General features: G+C 38.0%; 1 protein-coding gene across 7 annotated transcripts in view; it reads right to left on the reverse strand.

Annotated features, from left to right (window-relative positions):
• LRRC4C (leucine rich repeat containing 4C) overlaps positions 1-16,802 on the reverse strand; it is a 1,168,116-nt gene that overhangs the window by 528,652 nt on the left and 622,662 nt on the right. The window lies entirely within an intron of this gene.

Here is a 16,802-nt window from a genome sequence, read left to right on the forward strand (position 1 = left end):
TGTTATGTGAGGATAAAATAATACAAGTCAAGGGCTCTAGACTAGTGGCTGGTACATGGTAGAGGCTCAATAAACATTAGCTATCATTTTTAATAAAGTTACATCTACTTTCCGAGAGGAAACTACATTGTTTTAAGAATTAAAATGTATCCAATTCTTTCTAGAAGTACACACCTGTGTGTCCCTGTGTGGATGCATTATAGTCTTTCCATTGTTGTTACTTCAACATTGTAGGTTCCAACTGAATATTGATGATCAAATGCTGACACGTAAAACCCATTTTTTTTTTTAGGAACTTAAGTATTTTATTGAAAAGAAGACACATGTTAAATATTATATAATTTCAAATATTTGATATTACCTGTTACGGGAGCTCAAAGGAATATTAATGTAAATATATGTGGACATAGGTGTATATGTAGCAATGGCAAAACGCTTTATCCACCCACATAACATATATGATTTGATCCTCGTAACAACATGGTTTCCTAAGGTCCACAGCACTCTTGTTTTATACTTGAGAAAGTCAGAGAAAATAATTGGCCCATGGTGTCAAAATCATTCAGCTGATTTCAAGTTTGAATCTCAGATTTGTTTAAGAGCTAAAGCCATGACCTCAATTTTTTCTACTCATACCCAAAGTAGGGCCTATAGTACCTTCTAGTTTTTGATCAAATTTTGGTATTATAAAGCATGTTATAAACTGAAAACCGCTTATTAGAAATAATAATAATGTAGGTTATGGTAGGCTATTTTATAGAAGTGACAATCTAAGCATTTATGAGGAATACATAGATGTTTCGTGAATAGAGATTAAGATTGCATTTATGCATTATTTTATGGATATAAAAGAGGATGTTTTGCTGGATGTTTTCTTTTGGATTAGTTTGTTTTATACTATATAGACATAACCTGAATGAAGAACCATAGAAATTTGTGAGGGGGTAAGGAATGGTAATTGGTGGACATAGAGTTGTTTTTGTTTTTTTTTTTTTTTCTTTTTAAATCAGATTTTATCAAGGATAGTAACTGAAAATGTTCTCCCCTTTGCGTAAAACCATGAAAGAAAGAACTGTGCTTAATGTTTTTTAATTTATAAGTTGGAAACATAAATGCATGTCCTAATGAGAAGCCTAAGATAGAATAACGAATTAATCACATTAGGAGAACCTTGCCCTTTGCATTTCCTTGCTCCTGGGAACTTAAATGCTGAATTTTAATGTTGCATTAACATTTGCAATAAAAGTTAAAACCCTAAAAGTAAAATGCAAACTTCCTTGCAGAGTAATGTGGTAATTGTACAAAATAACTACATCTAATAACTCAGGAGGGCTAAAGGGAAGGATAAATTGTTGCCCCTTAAAATTACGAAGGAATTTCCAAGGTTTGATGAAGTTACTGACTTACTAAAGTTTGCGGTAATATCAAAGACAAATGTTGCATATTTGTTTTGCTTTATTTAATGGACATCTTTTGAAAAGCCATGTATCTCAAGCCATTATAAACATTTCCTTGGTTGCTATGATTATTATCATCTTGGATATATTGTATTTTCATTGCTGTTCAAACATCACCTTGATTTTTTTTTTTAACACTTTGATTTTCACTTGCTGGATTTTTCCAGCATCCCACAGCTAATACATATGTATACTCCATATGTAGGAGGCTTTAAAAAGGTAAAAGTCAAAACCGGTGCCACAAATATTTTTGAAAGAAGTACTAACATGAGCTTTTGCAGCCAAAGTTATTTATGGGGGTAAGAGTAAGATTCGATTAAAAGAAAAAGAACTTTTGAATAACTGACATGGTTCTTTAAGGTACCACTGAGCTGGACCACTTGGGTGGCTCAGCAGTTGAGTGTCTACCTCTGGCCCAGGGCGTGACCCCAGGGTCCTGGGATCAAGTCCCGCATCGGGCTTCCTGCATGGAGCCTGCTTCTCCCTCTGCCTGTGTCTCTGCCCCTCTCTCCGGGTCTCTCAGGAATAAATACATAAAATCTTAAAAAAAAAAAAAAAAAGGTACCACTTAGGCCCCCAAATATTACCTCTCTGCTGAGCCCAGGGCTGACATTCTGAACAACTTCCAAAGCAGCAGAAAAACAATCCTCACACAAGGCTATTCCTAGAAAACTTTCACAAGTAGACAACATTCAGAGGAATATTTCATTTTGTCAGGATTATCCCAGCTGCATACCTATGTTCACCTTCATCTAAAGGATTTACCCAGACAGTGAGGGGTCAGTGTGGAAAATAAAAGCAAAATTATAAGGAAGGAACAGGAAACATAGCAAGACTAGGGCACCATCTCATGGCTCCCTTAAAAGAGAGATTCTAGTTGCCCTATAAATCCACTAAAGTTATTTATATTGTTAAGTGTTTGATATATTTGAATACAAAGAGTGGAAAAAACATGGAAAGCAGTCTATCCTGAGATTCTGTTTTTTTCAATGGAACATTTTGCTGTTTCTTCTACATACCTGATCTAAACAGTTTCGTTCCGGTACTGTTGAGGGAGGAGAATGTCTTAAATAGATGATTACGGATCTTTGCCGTCTGTTACGTATTTGAAATTTGGGCAGAATGAATAAGCATGCTCTTTTAAAAATGCTCACTTGAAGCACTACTCCTGATTCTTACATCGGGGATTCCTGACCAGCTCCTCCTGCATATTTGGGGGCAGCTGCGTGGAAAGCCCAAGGCCATGGACGTGGAATAGGCCAGGGTGAGAAGCCTACCTCTGGCGTTCTGTGGCGATCTACATTTCTAAAAGTTATGTGAGCGCTCTGAATTTGTCTCTTCAACTTTAAAATGAGACTATTGATACCTATTTAAAAGGGGGGAAAGGTAGTTATAAGGATTAACATACATAACATTGGAAGAACGTTTACAGAGAAGTCGCTCTGGAATAGGCACTATTTTAAAACCACAACCTGAGTAAGACCTTTATTTTTTTAAAGATTTTATTTATTTATTCATGAGACACAGAGAGAGGTGGAGACACAGGCAGAGGGAGAAGCAGGCTCCCTGCGGGGAGCCTAATGGGAGACTCGATCCTGGGACCCGGGGTCACGACCTGAGCCAAAGGTAGACGCTCAACCACTGAGCCACCCGGGCATCCCTGAGTAAGACCTTTAAAAATATAAACCTGGGATCCCTGGGTGGCACAGCGGTTTGGTGCCTGCCTTTGGCCCAGGACGCAATCCTGGAGACCCGGGATCGAATCCCACGTTGGGCTTCCGGTGCATGGAGCCTGCTTCTCCCTCTGCCTGTGTCTCTGCCTCTCTCTCTCTCTCTGTGAGTATGGTAAATAAATAAATTAAAAAAAAAAATATATATATATATATATATATATATATATAAACCTATTTTACCACCTGATGTAAATCTATCTTTAAATAGATTTGTACTTAAAACCCAAAGATTTTGGGGGTGGGTGGGTAATAATATGTAGATTTACTATAATATCTTTAAAAAAAAGACCACAGAAAATAGTCTCCACGATTGTTCCCCATCCTTCTCACCTCCTACTAGTCAGGCTCTTCTTCAGTCTCCTCCCCTATTGAACAGAGCGGGCCTGTGTGCCTCACCGAATATTGTGGAAGAGATGGAGGGCAGCTTCATGGCTCCTGCAGAAAAGACACTCAGTGGGGCATCTGGGTGGCTCACCTGGTTAAGCATCCACATCCAACTCCTGGTTTTGGCTCAGGTCATGACCTCAGGTTTGTGAGGCCCGGTGTCCAGGTCTGCGCTCAGTGTGGGTCTGCTTGAGATTCTCTCCCTCTCCCTCTGCCTCTCCACCTGCTTGCTCTCTCTTTCTCTCTCTCTCAAATAAATAAATTAAATCTTCAAAATGACTGCATTAAAAAAGAGAGAGAGAGAGAGAGAGAGACATTCAAGCTTTTACCTCACTCTCTCTTGGATTAATTGCTCTGCGGAAGCCAGAGGCCATCCTGGGATCACAAGGACAGCTACGTAGCCCTATGTTAAAGAGCCACCGAGTGATACAGATCTCGAGTGGCCGGCAGCCAGCACCACCCTGCAAGCCAGGTGAGTAAGCCACCAGGGGAACAGATCCTGCAGCTCCAGTCGTGCATTAAGATGACCGCCAGCTGGCAACACTGTGACTGCAATCTCACAGAGACTCTTGAGCCAGAACCATCCACCTCCACCCCTCCCAAATCTCTGACCATCATATCGTGGGAGAAAATAAATGTTGCTTATTGTTATTATGCCCACATGTTTTGGAGAGGTTTCGTATGCAGTTAAAGATATCGGATAAAGATTTAACCCTGCATCTGGTAATAAAATCTGTTATTTTGTTCTTAATTACCCACCAGCAGCCAACTCTGGCTTAGAACGGAAGTACCATCCAACTGAACCCAGACCACTTTGACAAACCATTAAACTGGGAGCTGAATAAGTGGTTGTTGCAAATCAATAGCCTGGGGTTGTTAGTAACAATAGCAAAAGCCGAATGATGTATATCATCCTTGCTGTTGTGTCCTCTCATGGGAGTTACCAAGCTGAACCTCAAGTTCCCCTAGAAGAGGAAATGATGGAAATGACTACACACCCCCCAGAAGAACAAATTCATGGTGGGAGGTGGTGTTGAGATCCATAATTAATATAAAACTGTATTAACTAAGAAGGTGCAGTACCAGTAGGAGAACATGACAAATGACCCATGGACCAGAATACAAAGACCAGAAACTGATACATGTTTACAAGAAAATTTGATTTATTATGACTGAGCCGGTATTTTTCACTGGGAAATGTTAAAAATTTTCCGTAGAGGTTTCTGGGGAAATAATTTAATTAAAGTTTTATATTAAAAATATTAATTATATGGATGGAAATAATGATACTGTCATTATCTTACACCATGGAAAATCAATTCCATGAGGCTCAGAGATTGATAGTTGAGAAACAAACTTCAAAATGAATAGAGGGTGGGGTCCCTGAGTGGCTCAGTGGTTTAGCGCCTGCCTTTGGCCCAGGGCGTAATCCTGGAGACTCAGGATCAAGTCCCACATCGGGCTCCCTGCATGTAGCCTGCTTCTCCCTCTGCTTGTGCCTCTCTCTGTGTGTCACTCATGAATAAATAAATAAAATAAAATCTTTATAAAAAAATGAATAGAGGGTATTACCATAGGATGGCTTGATGACCATGGGCAGGAAAGAATTTCTTAACACACATGTGCACATACAAAGCACAGATCATAAAGGAGAAGGTGGATAAACTCAACTGCATTAAAATGAGGATGATCTATTTATTAAAAAAAATATCAAAACAGTGCAAAGATTAGCCACAGATAGAGATAAGGAACATAAACTATTCTCCACAACCATTGTCCGAAGCATATAAAGAGCTGTACCATTGTACATGAAAGAAACTCCAAGTAGAAAAAAAGGGGCAAAAATATTAAATAGGTTTTTCAAAGATAAGGGAAACCAAATAGTCAATAATCTTACAAAAATATAGTGTTTATTCCTTAGTAACCAGGGAATCATAATTCATAACCAAAATAAAGTACCAATTCATCAGATGGCATATGACATTTTTAAAAAGTCAGATGATGCCAAATATTGGCAAGGACATACATAGAGCAGGGACAATAATGCCAGAGTTGTTGGAAGTGAAAAACAGTACTAGAAATTTTCTAGATAATTGTAATGACCTAAAACTATTGAATGTGGGCCCACCCTATGACTCAGCAAGTGCACTCCTAAATCTATAATCTAGAAAACTCTCCTCTGTGAGCACCGCGATCACTGACAAAAATGTTCGTAAGCACAATTTGCAGCGGCAAGAAAGGAAGATGTCACAAATACATCAGGAATAGAATAGGATCGTATACAGTAGGGAGAATAAATTGCAATCATACACATGTATTTCAGGCACATTAGAGTAATTTAAAGGGACGGGTTTAAAAAAATAAAAAATTAAAAAAAAATAAAATAAAAAATAAATAAAGGACCAGGTTTTAGAAGAAATCATATATAGCTGACCCCCGAGCAATACAGGAGTCAGGGGTTGTAACCCCATCCTCATGCAGATGAAAATCTGCATATAACTTTTGATTCCCCAAAAACTTAACTCATAATAGATTCCTGTTGACCAGATGGCTTACTTGTAACACAAAGTGGTTAAACACATATTTCATACATTATCTGTAGTATATACTGTATTCTTACCATAAAGTAAGCTAGTGGAAAGGAAATGTTATTAAGAAAACCATAAGGAAGAGACAATACTTTCACAGTGCTGTACTGTATGTCCAAAAAAAAAAAAAAAAAAAGTGACAAATGGATCCACACTGTTCAAACTGTGTTATTCAGGGTCAACTGTAGCCCATTGTTACAAATTGCAAAAACATGCCAAAAATTAAAATCACATCCAATATATGTGTTATTGCATATTAAAAAAAAAAAAAAAGAAAGGGAATGATAAACACAAAATTAAGAACACTGATTTTCTCTGTGGGGAAAGGATACGGATGGACTGAGGAAAGGCCCTGGGTAGTAGACCCATGAGCTTCTGTGGTATCCCTCTTCTTTGTATCTCACACGTGGTGTAAATATTCCCTTATATCTACTTGATGCTAAAAAAAAAAATAATGATTAATTTAAAAAAGAAAACCTTATGTCATCAGTTTTCTTCTTGGAATTGGTCATCAAGGAAGCAATTTTCCATGCTAGTAATTCTTACTGCAGGTCCTATAAAAGCACTGTGCTTCACATTTGGGCCTCTGGGCAGGGGGTCACAGCAGATGTTTGCAATGAGCTGAAGGGAAACTGGGTGGGTGCCAAGAGTGGTGCTTATGACATTGCTCGCACCCTGGCGGGGATATTAAAGTCAGCATATAAAGAAAAGCAGTAATGTGCAATATCCAAGAGGTCATGGATTCCTGAAAGTCTCAACACCACACTTCATAACGGCCTTAAAACCATATTGAAAAAACATCCGTCCTCTGCCCGTCTCCGCCTGAGAATTTGCCAAACCCATTAACCTTTGTATTCTAAAGGGAATGAGTCCCCTGTAGACCCAGAGAGCCAAGAAGGTGCTTGTGACAGGCGGTGGTGGAGAACTGCTGCTCACAGAGTGTAGGGAAGTGACCCATAGAATAAGAATGAGGATGCGGATGCTTGGCTGTGGCTACCCACAGGGAAGCAGAAATCTGCCCCGGGAGCTCCAAGTTGAAGATTGCTGCCACTCACACTGACAAATGAGCCATGATTTTGCCCTTTTTTCTGCAGGCCTGACCCTTTGGATGGCTTTGTCCTGACCCTGGAAGATTCAAGCTCATTCAGTCCATCTGCTTTGATTGCAGGCACCACCAGGTTCTCTGTAGTCTTCTAGGGGTTTACACATTCATAGCTTATTTGGCGTGAGTAGGAACGTGACACTCAGTGGGCACACATCCTTCCACTGTTTGTCTTCCTTGATTATTTACCAGTCCAAGAAACAGAACCATGTACTTCAGCCATGCATCACAATTTAGAAGGACTTTCAAAAAATGTTTTTTTTCCATCTTTTTCAAGAAATCTGAGGCTCTAACTAGTTAACAATTTTTAAGATTGCTAACACCAAATAAGAATCAGAGCTAAAAGTCAATCCCAGGTCTTTCGAAGTCCCAGAGCTTCAAGCCTCTTCCATCAAATCCTAGAAAGTCTTGAAAACACGTCCTTCATGAAGAGGTTCGAGGAGTGGGAAAATTATACCTTCATTGGGTGCTGACTTACACTTCATGATTGAAACTGTTGAAAGCAATGTTTTTTGTTTTTTTTTTTTTGAGTGCATATTAGATGCCAGTCACTGGGCTATGTATTTTCATCTACATTTGCCCATTTCGTCTTTCAACCATCTGATCTGATGATGATGATGATGATGATGATGATGATGATGACATGTTACTGTTGTTGCAACATGACTCACTTTTACAGTTCAGATTCCAACAGGACATATGACAACTAAATTGCAGTGGAATTTTTAAACCAAATTCTGTCTAAATATAGCACCTAATTGCTATGAAAACACCTGGCTCCCAAGTTATGTAAGATACGGAGACATACACTATGTTTCTGAAAATGCAGGGCTGACTCAAATATATATCAAAATCACTACTCTGTTTACTACAGCTGATATGGAAGAGACGGAGATTTAACACTCTAGATGCTCATGTGCAAGTGCATGTGGGGGTCTGTGCGTGCATCTGTTAAATGTACTACAGTGGGGCACCTCATATTTTCAGATTAGGCACTAGAGGATCTGTAGATAGATGTGTACCTCCCCAATTTTCTTTCATCTCCAGATACCATGGAGAAGAGATGACTTCGTCATTTCTGAAGAATTTCAAATATGTCAGTACGTATGTGTGGTCTAGGGAAGTCGTTCTTAGGAGTGATTTTGTTCTCAAGGACATTTGGCAACGTCTGGAGACATTTGTAGTTGTCACGAGTGAGGGAGGTGCTACAGGCATCTTATGCGTAGAAGCCAGGGATGCTCCTGAACACCTTACAATATACAAAGGCAGCCCCCCACAACAAATTACTTTGATCCATCCCCAAATGTTAATGCTATTAAGGTTGAGAAACCGTGGGGCTGAAGCAAACAAGAGTTAGAGACAGAGTGCCAAGATTTGACCATGAGCAAAAGTACTGAAAGCTTTTCACCACTGCTTACTTGTCCACTAGCCAGGTCTCCAAAGGGACTTGCTTTGAGCGAGGGGATAGTTATTTTTGAGGTTAGAGAACACTTAAATCACCTTCCAGCTATGTATTTCCAAGCGATGAAAGTTTCTAGGTAACCGCAGGTGAAATAGCACTAAAAATAATATCACCACATAAAGTTAATGATAATATAACTTTCACTATTTAACTTAAAAAAAAAAAAAGGTACATTCAGAAACTTCTGGAAAAAGCCACATTAGCAAAGACATGCTGCTTATTTTTAAATAAGGAGTTTTCTGATACTGGTGGTAGGTGTTCATCAACATGGCTACAGCCATCCCTTACTTTCTTTTATTCTTATGAGGCTAAGGAAAGTGACTGGGCATTGAGCAGTCACTGGAGAGAGAAAGAAAATATTCATTACCTACCCTTTCATTTATTTTCTTTCCCTTGCTCTAAGCTTTGCATTAATAAAGCACAGAAGGAAGAAGAAATCAGGACTAAAGATATTTGAATGCATCCTCCTTCCCATATAAAACCTATAATTTTCTGAAATTTTCAGAAATGCGTTACTTCTTTTCCCTTTTGACTGCCTGTGTTGAAATTCACAGAAACCAACAAAAGACATCATGAAGTCTCCAGCATGAATCATTTATTTGGACAAAATAGGGAGGCTATTTAAAAAAAGGGGGGGGCAGTAATTCCTTCTTGCTGTCAAAAGATAAAGGCTTACAATTTCCTGCTGAAATGTGTACAATACCTTATAAATTGTGAACATGTAATCATCTTTTGAAAAAGAGGAGAAAAACACCAATTGGCAACATTTTGCCATAGAAGTGAATACATTACTGCAAACCGTAAATATTTTTAATTCTAGTCTTCTCGGGGAAGAAGATAAAGGTCGATTGTTTCATACCAGACAATTAAAGGTTTAGTTAAAGCCAACTAAAAAGGGTGATTGAAGTTATAAAAGTGACCATAATAAAACGAGTGAGTCCTCTCTCAAGTAAACTTTTGCTCTCGTTAGGTTGTGGGCATCTCTAACTATACCGATGCGAGGTCTGCAATATTCCAAAGCGGCACAGAATGAGCAATTCCATTCCATCTGTCCTGAACATTACCGAGGAAAGCAAAGCTTCTTTTGGGTGGTGACAATTCTACGACCGAGAATACCCCGACACTGGCTGCAGTAATTACAGTGAACAAACTTCTGTTTGTCCACGCAAACTGCCATATTCCTCTATTGCTCCCTATCCTCCAACGGAGAATTATGCAGGAACATTTGCAGTAAGAAATTATATGTGTTCACTGTCATTTGGGAATCATCATCACCATTTAAATGAAAATCATTGGTGTCAGTGATAGGGCTTTGCGGATACTCTGTGGTCTTTACAACCCTTCCCTGTAACAAGGCAGGCAATTCTATTCAAATGGGCTACTGAGTTTAATTGGGAAAACACCACCATCACCACCACCACCACCACCACCACCAACAACAACAACAACAACAACAACAACACAATTTTAATCTGGTTAATTTCTAGAGTTCGGAGGCAATATTGGGAAGTGGATGGTTTCCTCTTGGTGAATCCCACCTCTCATTTCAGCCCTGCCCTTTCTCCTCTGACCTGCTTATCCCTCTGCGTTGATGCTCAGACTGGGAACTATTTTCAAAAAATTCACTTTTCCCCTTGCCCCTTTCCTAACTTTGTCTCCCTCTCTCTTTAGTTGTGGAGCTATTTTCTCACCTGATCTCATGAAAGGTCGCACGTTGGAATAACAAAATCCAGGCCCCCTTCATTACACCAGAGTCTTACAGAAATAACCTCTCTTTGGTCCTTTCACACTCAGACCAGCCTCCTTTATTTCTCACTTAGGAAGCCAAGTTCAAGCTATCAGAGAGGACTGTGGATATCTATAGCTTGCCAAAGCTATCAAGGAGATCAAAGAATGACAAAACTAAGACAGCTCTAGTTTGATTTCTACTATAGAGTCATCATCTTCTGCAAAAAAATACAACAGTTGACAAATTAATGGACTTATTTTTGGCCTCCAGGTTGCTTCAGAGACCTAAGTTCATAAAAAAAAAAAAAATAGCAGTATAAGAGAATGTCTAAGGGGCCAAATGAATCACTAACATATAAACGAGGGGGTTCCAACATGGCGAGAAGGCGTGGCACTGGGAAATCAAGAATCACTGCATCATCACCTTTTGGGTAACTGAGATTTGCTTATGATCTTTGTTTAGGGCAAGGGAAGGGATAATCTTATGTTATTTGATACAGATCTCAAAACAGCAGAGAATCAGAATTTCCCCATTTTTCCCCCAAAGGAATTGCTCAATCATGAAAGATAAGCCTCATGTTTAATTCATACAATAAAATCTCTCTGATTTATAGTATGATATATAGGTGCTATTTATGAGTAGAGGAGTATAATCATATTTTCACGGGTGATATCTCAAGTGATGCAAGGGGGGATTCATTTTGTTAAAATGTAAAAAAAAAAAGACTTTAAATCTGTAGCCCCTGCTGCTAACAAGGGACTTGGACACAGGAGGTGAGACTATTAATTACAGCAAGAGAGAGATCTGACCCTCTATAAAGGGAATTTATTTTTATCTATAGTCACATTCAGGGAAGAAGCCATTGAATGCTGTTTTCCAGAGAGAGCTTTAGGGTGTGATTCAGAAACACGTAAGAAACCATCACTTAGTTGGAGTTTCAAGAGCAGTTGATATTACCTGACCCTTGTCAACATACCTCAGGTTGCTCAAGAGATATACGTTCATAAAAAGATAGTTAGCAGTACAAGAGCATGCCTAAGGGGCCAGGGGAATCATATAATCCAGGGGATTCATACAGAAAGAGGCCATGGTACTGGGACAGCATCCTTTCTTCTCTTTTCCATGGCAGCCACCTAAGGAGCATGGTTGCAAATGAGCAACAGTGGCAGAGGAGGTCTCTTGTGGTCATCAGCAAAAGAGGTCTATATAAGGAAGTGAAAAAGTTTGAAATACTGATAACATCATTACTCAAATTGACTTCTCAAGAGACAACAGCAGAGGAGATGGGGAAACCCTGGTTAGATTAGCATCGGGGTGAATTAGAAAACCCACAGGCCAATATACATAAGCCTTGTTAACAGTAGCTATTTTGAGGTAATGCATGTGTGTAGGCAAGGAAGAACTCGGAGTTAGGTGTTGTTTGTTGTTTTTGTTTTGTTATGTGCCTTTCGTATTATTTGGTAGTCATGTACACATATTACCTCTGAAATATGAAAAAAAAAAGTTTTAAAAGCATGCTCAACTGATTCTACTTATTATGGACATATTTTTGTCTAAGTTTAATGTATCTTAACACACATTGACATCTGTTTTAATATCTAATGCTGTATAAATATTTCATAGATTCATTAGGCCCAGATGGAAGGATGAAGGACTAAGGAAGATTTACAAGAAGCTAAATAGTCGGCCTTCTGGTGTCAAGACAGGAATAACACAGATGTGATATATTTTTGTTCTTTCCCCCCCCCTTTTTTTTTTTTTTGTCTAGACTTTTTCTGACTCCTATTCTGGCCTAGTCCTCATCAAGCCAGACTGAGATTCCTGGTATTGCCCAAATTCCATGTTTTCTGTGTCTGGCCTTGCCGTATGATGTTCCAGAATGATCATTCCACAAAGCCTGTACCCAAAAGCCTGCACTCTCTCCCTCCCACTGCTTGCCTGGGCTCTGATTGATGCTTAAGGCCTGGTGATGTTCTCTGAAATCACAGCCCCTCCTCTTTGCAAATCTATTGGTATTAACCCCTGGACTCTTCAAACTCACCTTCTCTAAGGTTATTCCTGACCATGTATCTGATCCCTGAATGATTAGACTTCCATTTGTGACCTTTATCAGTAGCTAAATCTATGACCTCCACCAATCTATGGTGAATTCATTGTATGACGAAAAGGGTATATACTACAGGGAGGCACAGCAGAAAGGGCATTGGCTTCTGTGTCAAACCAAACTGGTCATTTTCTGGCTTTTCCAACTTTCCAATTTTGGAAACTCTGGATGATTTAATTCCATTGAAGTCTGGTTTTCTTATCAATATAATGGGCAAAGCTATAGAGCAAACTGGAAGGCTGGCCCAAGCACCACAGTATAGCTTTGATCTTTGTTGTCTTCTAAAAGAGTAAGATCATATTTCTCTACTTACTGTCCTTCAAAAACTTCCACTGCACTAAAAGAGAAGAAGAAGAAGAAGAAGAAGAAGAAGAAGAAGAAGAAGAAGAAAGAAGAAGAAGAAGAAAGAAGAAGAAGAATAGAATAAGAAGAAGAAGAAGAAGAAGAAGAAGAAGAAGAAGAAGAAGAAGAAGGAAGAAGGAGAAGAAGAAGAAGAAGAAGAAGAAGAAGAAGAAGAACAAGAAAAGAAGAAGAGAAGAAGAAGAAGAAGAAGAAGAAGAAGAAGAAGAAGAAAGAAAGAAAAGAGAAAAGAAAAGAAAAAAGAAAAGAAAAGAAAAGAAAAAAGAAAGAAAAGAAAAGCAAAGAAAAAAGAAAGAAAGGAAAAGAAAAGAAAAGAAAAGAAAAAAGAAGAAAAGAAAAGGAAAGAAAAGAAAAGAAAAAAGAAAGAAAAGAAAAGAAAAGCAAAGAAAAGAAAAGAACAAAAAGAAAAGGAAAGGAAAGGAAAAGAAGAAAAGAAAAGAAAAGAAAAGAAAAGAAAAGAAAAGAAAAAAAAAGAAAAGAAAGAAAAGAAAAGAAAAAGAAAAGATAACCCACAGTCTCCAAATTCCTGCCCAACTATCATCTCACTGCTTCTCCAACCTCCCCTTACACCACGTTCCTATTCATACCACCTGCAGGAATTACTGATTTTGGATTCTTCTATCCCTCCCTTTGCACTTCCATGGTAAACCTCATCTCATCCTTCAAAACTCAGTTTTAATATCACTGACATGAAGTTTCTATCTAATAGTTCATTTTTTTCTTATTTATATAATTACAGCACTTTGTTTACATATATAAAATATACATTTGTAAATATAAACTAATTTATTATTTTCCTTTATGCTCTGTCTTCCCAACCAGACTATAAGCAACTTCGAGATCCTCCCCCCAACTGTATGTACTCAGTATCTAGTACAATGTTTATCTTGTAAATGTTTTCAAGGATAATGGGAATACTTTAGAATGGGATTATGGTTGCCTAATTCAAGCAATACATGGATAAGGCAGCACAATGAGATATTATGAGATGCCCAGCCTATGGATAATTTAATAATGGTCCTTCAGTTATCTGTGGACTTGGCTGTAAAACAGAGAAAAAGAGAAACGGCAGGGATAGAGATACTGGAAATTACTTTAGTCTCCTTTCTACTTTAGTAGAAATTTAATTTAGAGTATTTTGTCAACTGTTGGTCCTGTAATGTCAAAAAACATGAGTTATCTCTTCCATCATTTTCTCTTCTGTTATTTAGCCTCTGTAGAACCCCAGATATTATGTATAAAATGATGTCACAATATATTCTTGAGGAATAAAGAAATGGTGAATATATTTCTATAGAAATATAGATTTAGATAAATCTTGAAATGGAAAAGACTGAAAAACATATAAATCAGTTATCATTATTTTTTAGATAAATAAACAAACCTAAAGAAAACACATGGTGAATAAATTCACCCAGAAAATTAGCAAAAATAAATAGTACAAGGGCCCAAGTACCCTCAAGTCTAGTTCACTGTTTCCTTTGTGTATCACAGCAGACTTACACAGATTTTGTTATTTGATTTTGGACTTCATAATAATAATATTTGAAAAATGAAATTAACCTGATTTAGGCTATGAGTCATTGTAAAGATTTGTAATCCCTCCAGACAATTGAGAGTTGGCTTCAGACTAAATGCCTTCATTCACATTTGTCACAATCTCTACCTAAAATGGATCCAATAATTATTTGATTAATACTATGTTTATTTTTCACTGCCTTTACCACATCATTTTTTCTTTACCTCTTTGCCTTCTACATGTTTCTTTCATTTTCTTTACATGTGAAAATATATCCATCACAATTGAAAGCAAACAACAAAATATCTTCCATTACAATGTGCTAGAAACAGAACAGCTTTGGAAGCTAAAATCAAAGCATGTGATGAGGAACCACAGTGCTGGGGAAGAAAATGCATCAAATTAAAAAAAAGAAAATGTCTCATTAATGGGCCACCATAAGCCAGAGTAAACAGCATTTTTTTTTAATTGAATGAAAAGAGCTTCATTACTCCTTGAGTGGATCCTTTTTCTGACAACTACAGGTCAGCACTAAACCTTGTTAGTTGTTTTTGTTTAACTTTATGAGAAGTTCTTCTAAAAAATCAAGCAATTAATCTTCTACCCTAGGAATACTTTTTCCTATGGAAAACAAAATAATAAAACACAACACAAAAATGGAATGCCTACTTTCAATAGAAGTCCTTATAATTGGGTTTCTTCTGTTAAATATACATAATATATAATCTTGCAGTTAAAGTTTGAGTAAAGGTTACCTAGGGTCAAAAATACTAAACAGTTTGAGCAACCATTTTCAAAAGAAAAGTATGGCACTCAGTGCTGGTAGAAAATAAATAATCTTTCAGCTATCTTGCATTGTAGCTTACTCAAGAAGATTAAAATAACTGGATGAAAATCCTTCTAGAGAGTAAATACTTGAGTAAGCCTCTGTCAAAAATCTCAATGGTTTAAGTTCTGGCTTTCTTCCTGAATGATGGTCTCTCTAGTTCATTTTCTGCTATTTGCTTTGCTAATTCAGTCTCAGTCTCCCACAAGTTAAAGTGACACCACGTGCAAGTTCAACCAGCCATAATTGAATTTTCTCCTTCCATGTACTGAGACTGGGATCTAGGGAAGACTATACAGCCACAGAAGGCATGCTCGGAGAAAGAGTTCACATGTAACAGATGATTTGGTCTGACTTCTATCCATATTCTGAGTCCTCACTGTCACCTCCACCATCATGGTCACTACCACCATCTTTACCATCACCATCACTTTTACCACAATGATTTCTGGGTTTCAAGTACTAGCAGGTTAACTGATCCCTTTGAAGTGTACCTTATGAAAATTAAAAATCGGCATTTAAGACACCTAATTTTCAGAATTGTTTTATTAAATATTAAACAAAGTTATGCAAAGTACCTACCACTTTATCTAGCTCTACTATACCTGTTTATGGATTATTTCAACTATTTGTTGAGCATTTATTAGGTGAACGCATTCTCATTCCATTGAACCCTCTCATCAACCACAATGGTCCCATTTTAAAAGTGGGAACTTTGAAAGGAATATCTCCCTTGCCCAAGGCTACTAACTGGTGGCATGAAGATCTGAAGCTGGGTCTATTCTAACCTGGCCCTAAAACCACTTATGGGCATATATTATGTTATTATAAAGTCCAGTTTACTGTTAAAGTTGATTTTGAACTCAGAGCTGATTGAAGCCACCTAGTCTGCAACTCTATTCAAAGAGTTATCTGGGCTTGGCTTGTTAATTATGAGTTCTTGGAATCATACCCTGACTGCTCTCACTCATGAAGCAAATAGCTAAAGATATGAATCCTATATCTCAGGCAAAGAGTAGAAAACCCAAAGTTTTATTCCAGGTTTTAGAAATCTCAGTTCTAAACTGAGATAAGGTCTTGACCTTATCCATTGACTGAGTGGTAAATTTTTCTCTAAATAGACCTGACCTTATAGATAATTCAAAATTGAGAAGTTAAGACCTAGCCACTTCAAATATCCATTCCCCATTCATATTGTGATCCCCAAGCCCCTAAAATGTATCCAAACTTGTTCAGAAAATGATAAAACCCAATCTTCTTAGAGTTTATTAGAAAAAAACAGTCGAGGGTCCCTGGGTGGCGCAGCGGTTTGGCGCCTGCCTTTGGCCCAGGGCGTGATCCTGGAGACCCGGGATCGAATCCCACATCGGGCTCCCGGTGCATGGATCCTGCTTCTCCCTCTGCCTGTGTCTCTGCCTCTCTCTCTCTCTCTGTGACTATCATAAATAAATAAAAATTTAAAAAAAAAGAAAAAAACAATCGAGAATTACATTAGAGTAACCCTTAACATATGTTAAGGGACATGAGCCATCACAGGT

Source organism: Canis lupus, chromosome 21 (genome assembly GCF_048164855.1).
Source record: "Canis lupus baileyi chromosome 21, mCanLup2.hap1, whole genome shotgun sequence".
Classification (NCBI taxonomy): Eukaryota; Metazoa; Chordata; class Mammalia; order Carnivora; family Canidae; genus Canis; species Canis lupus.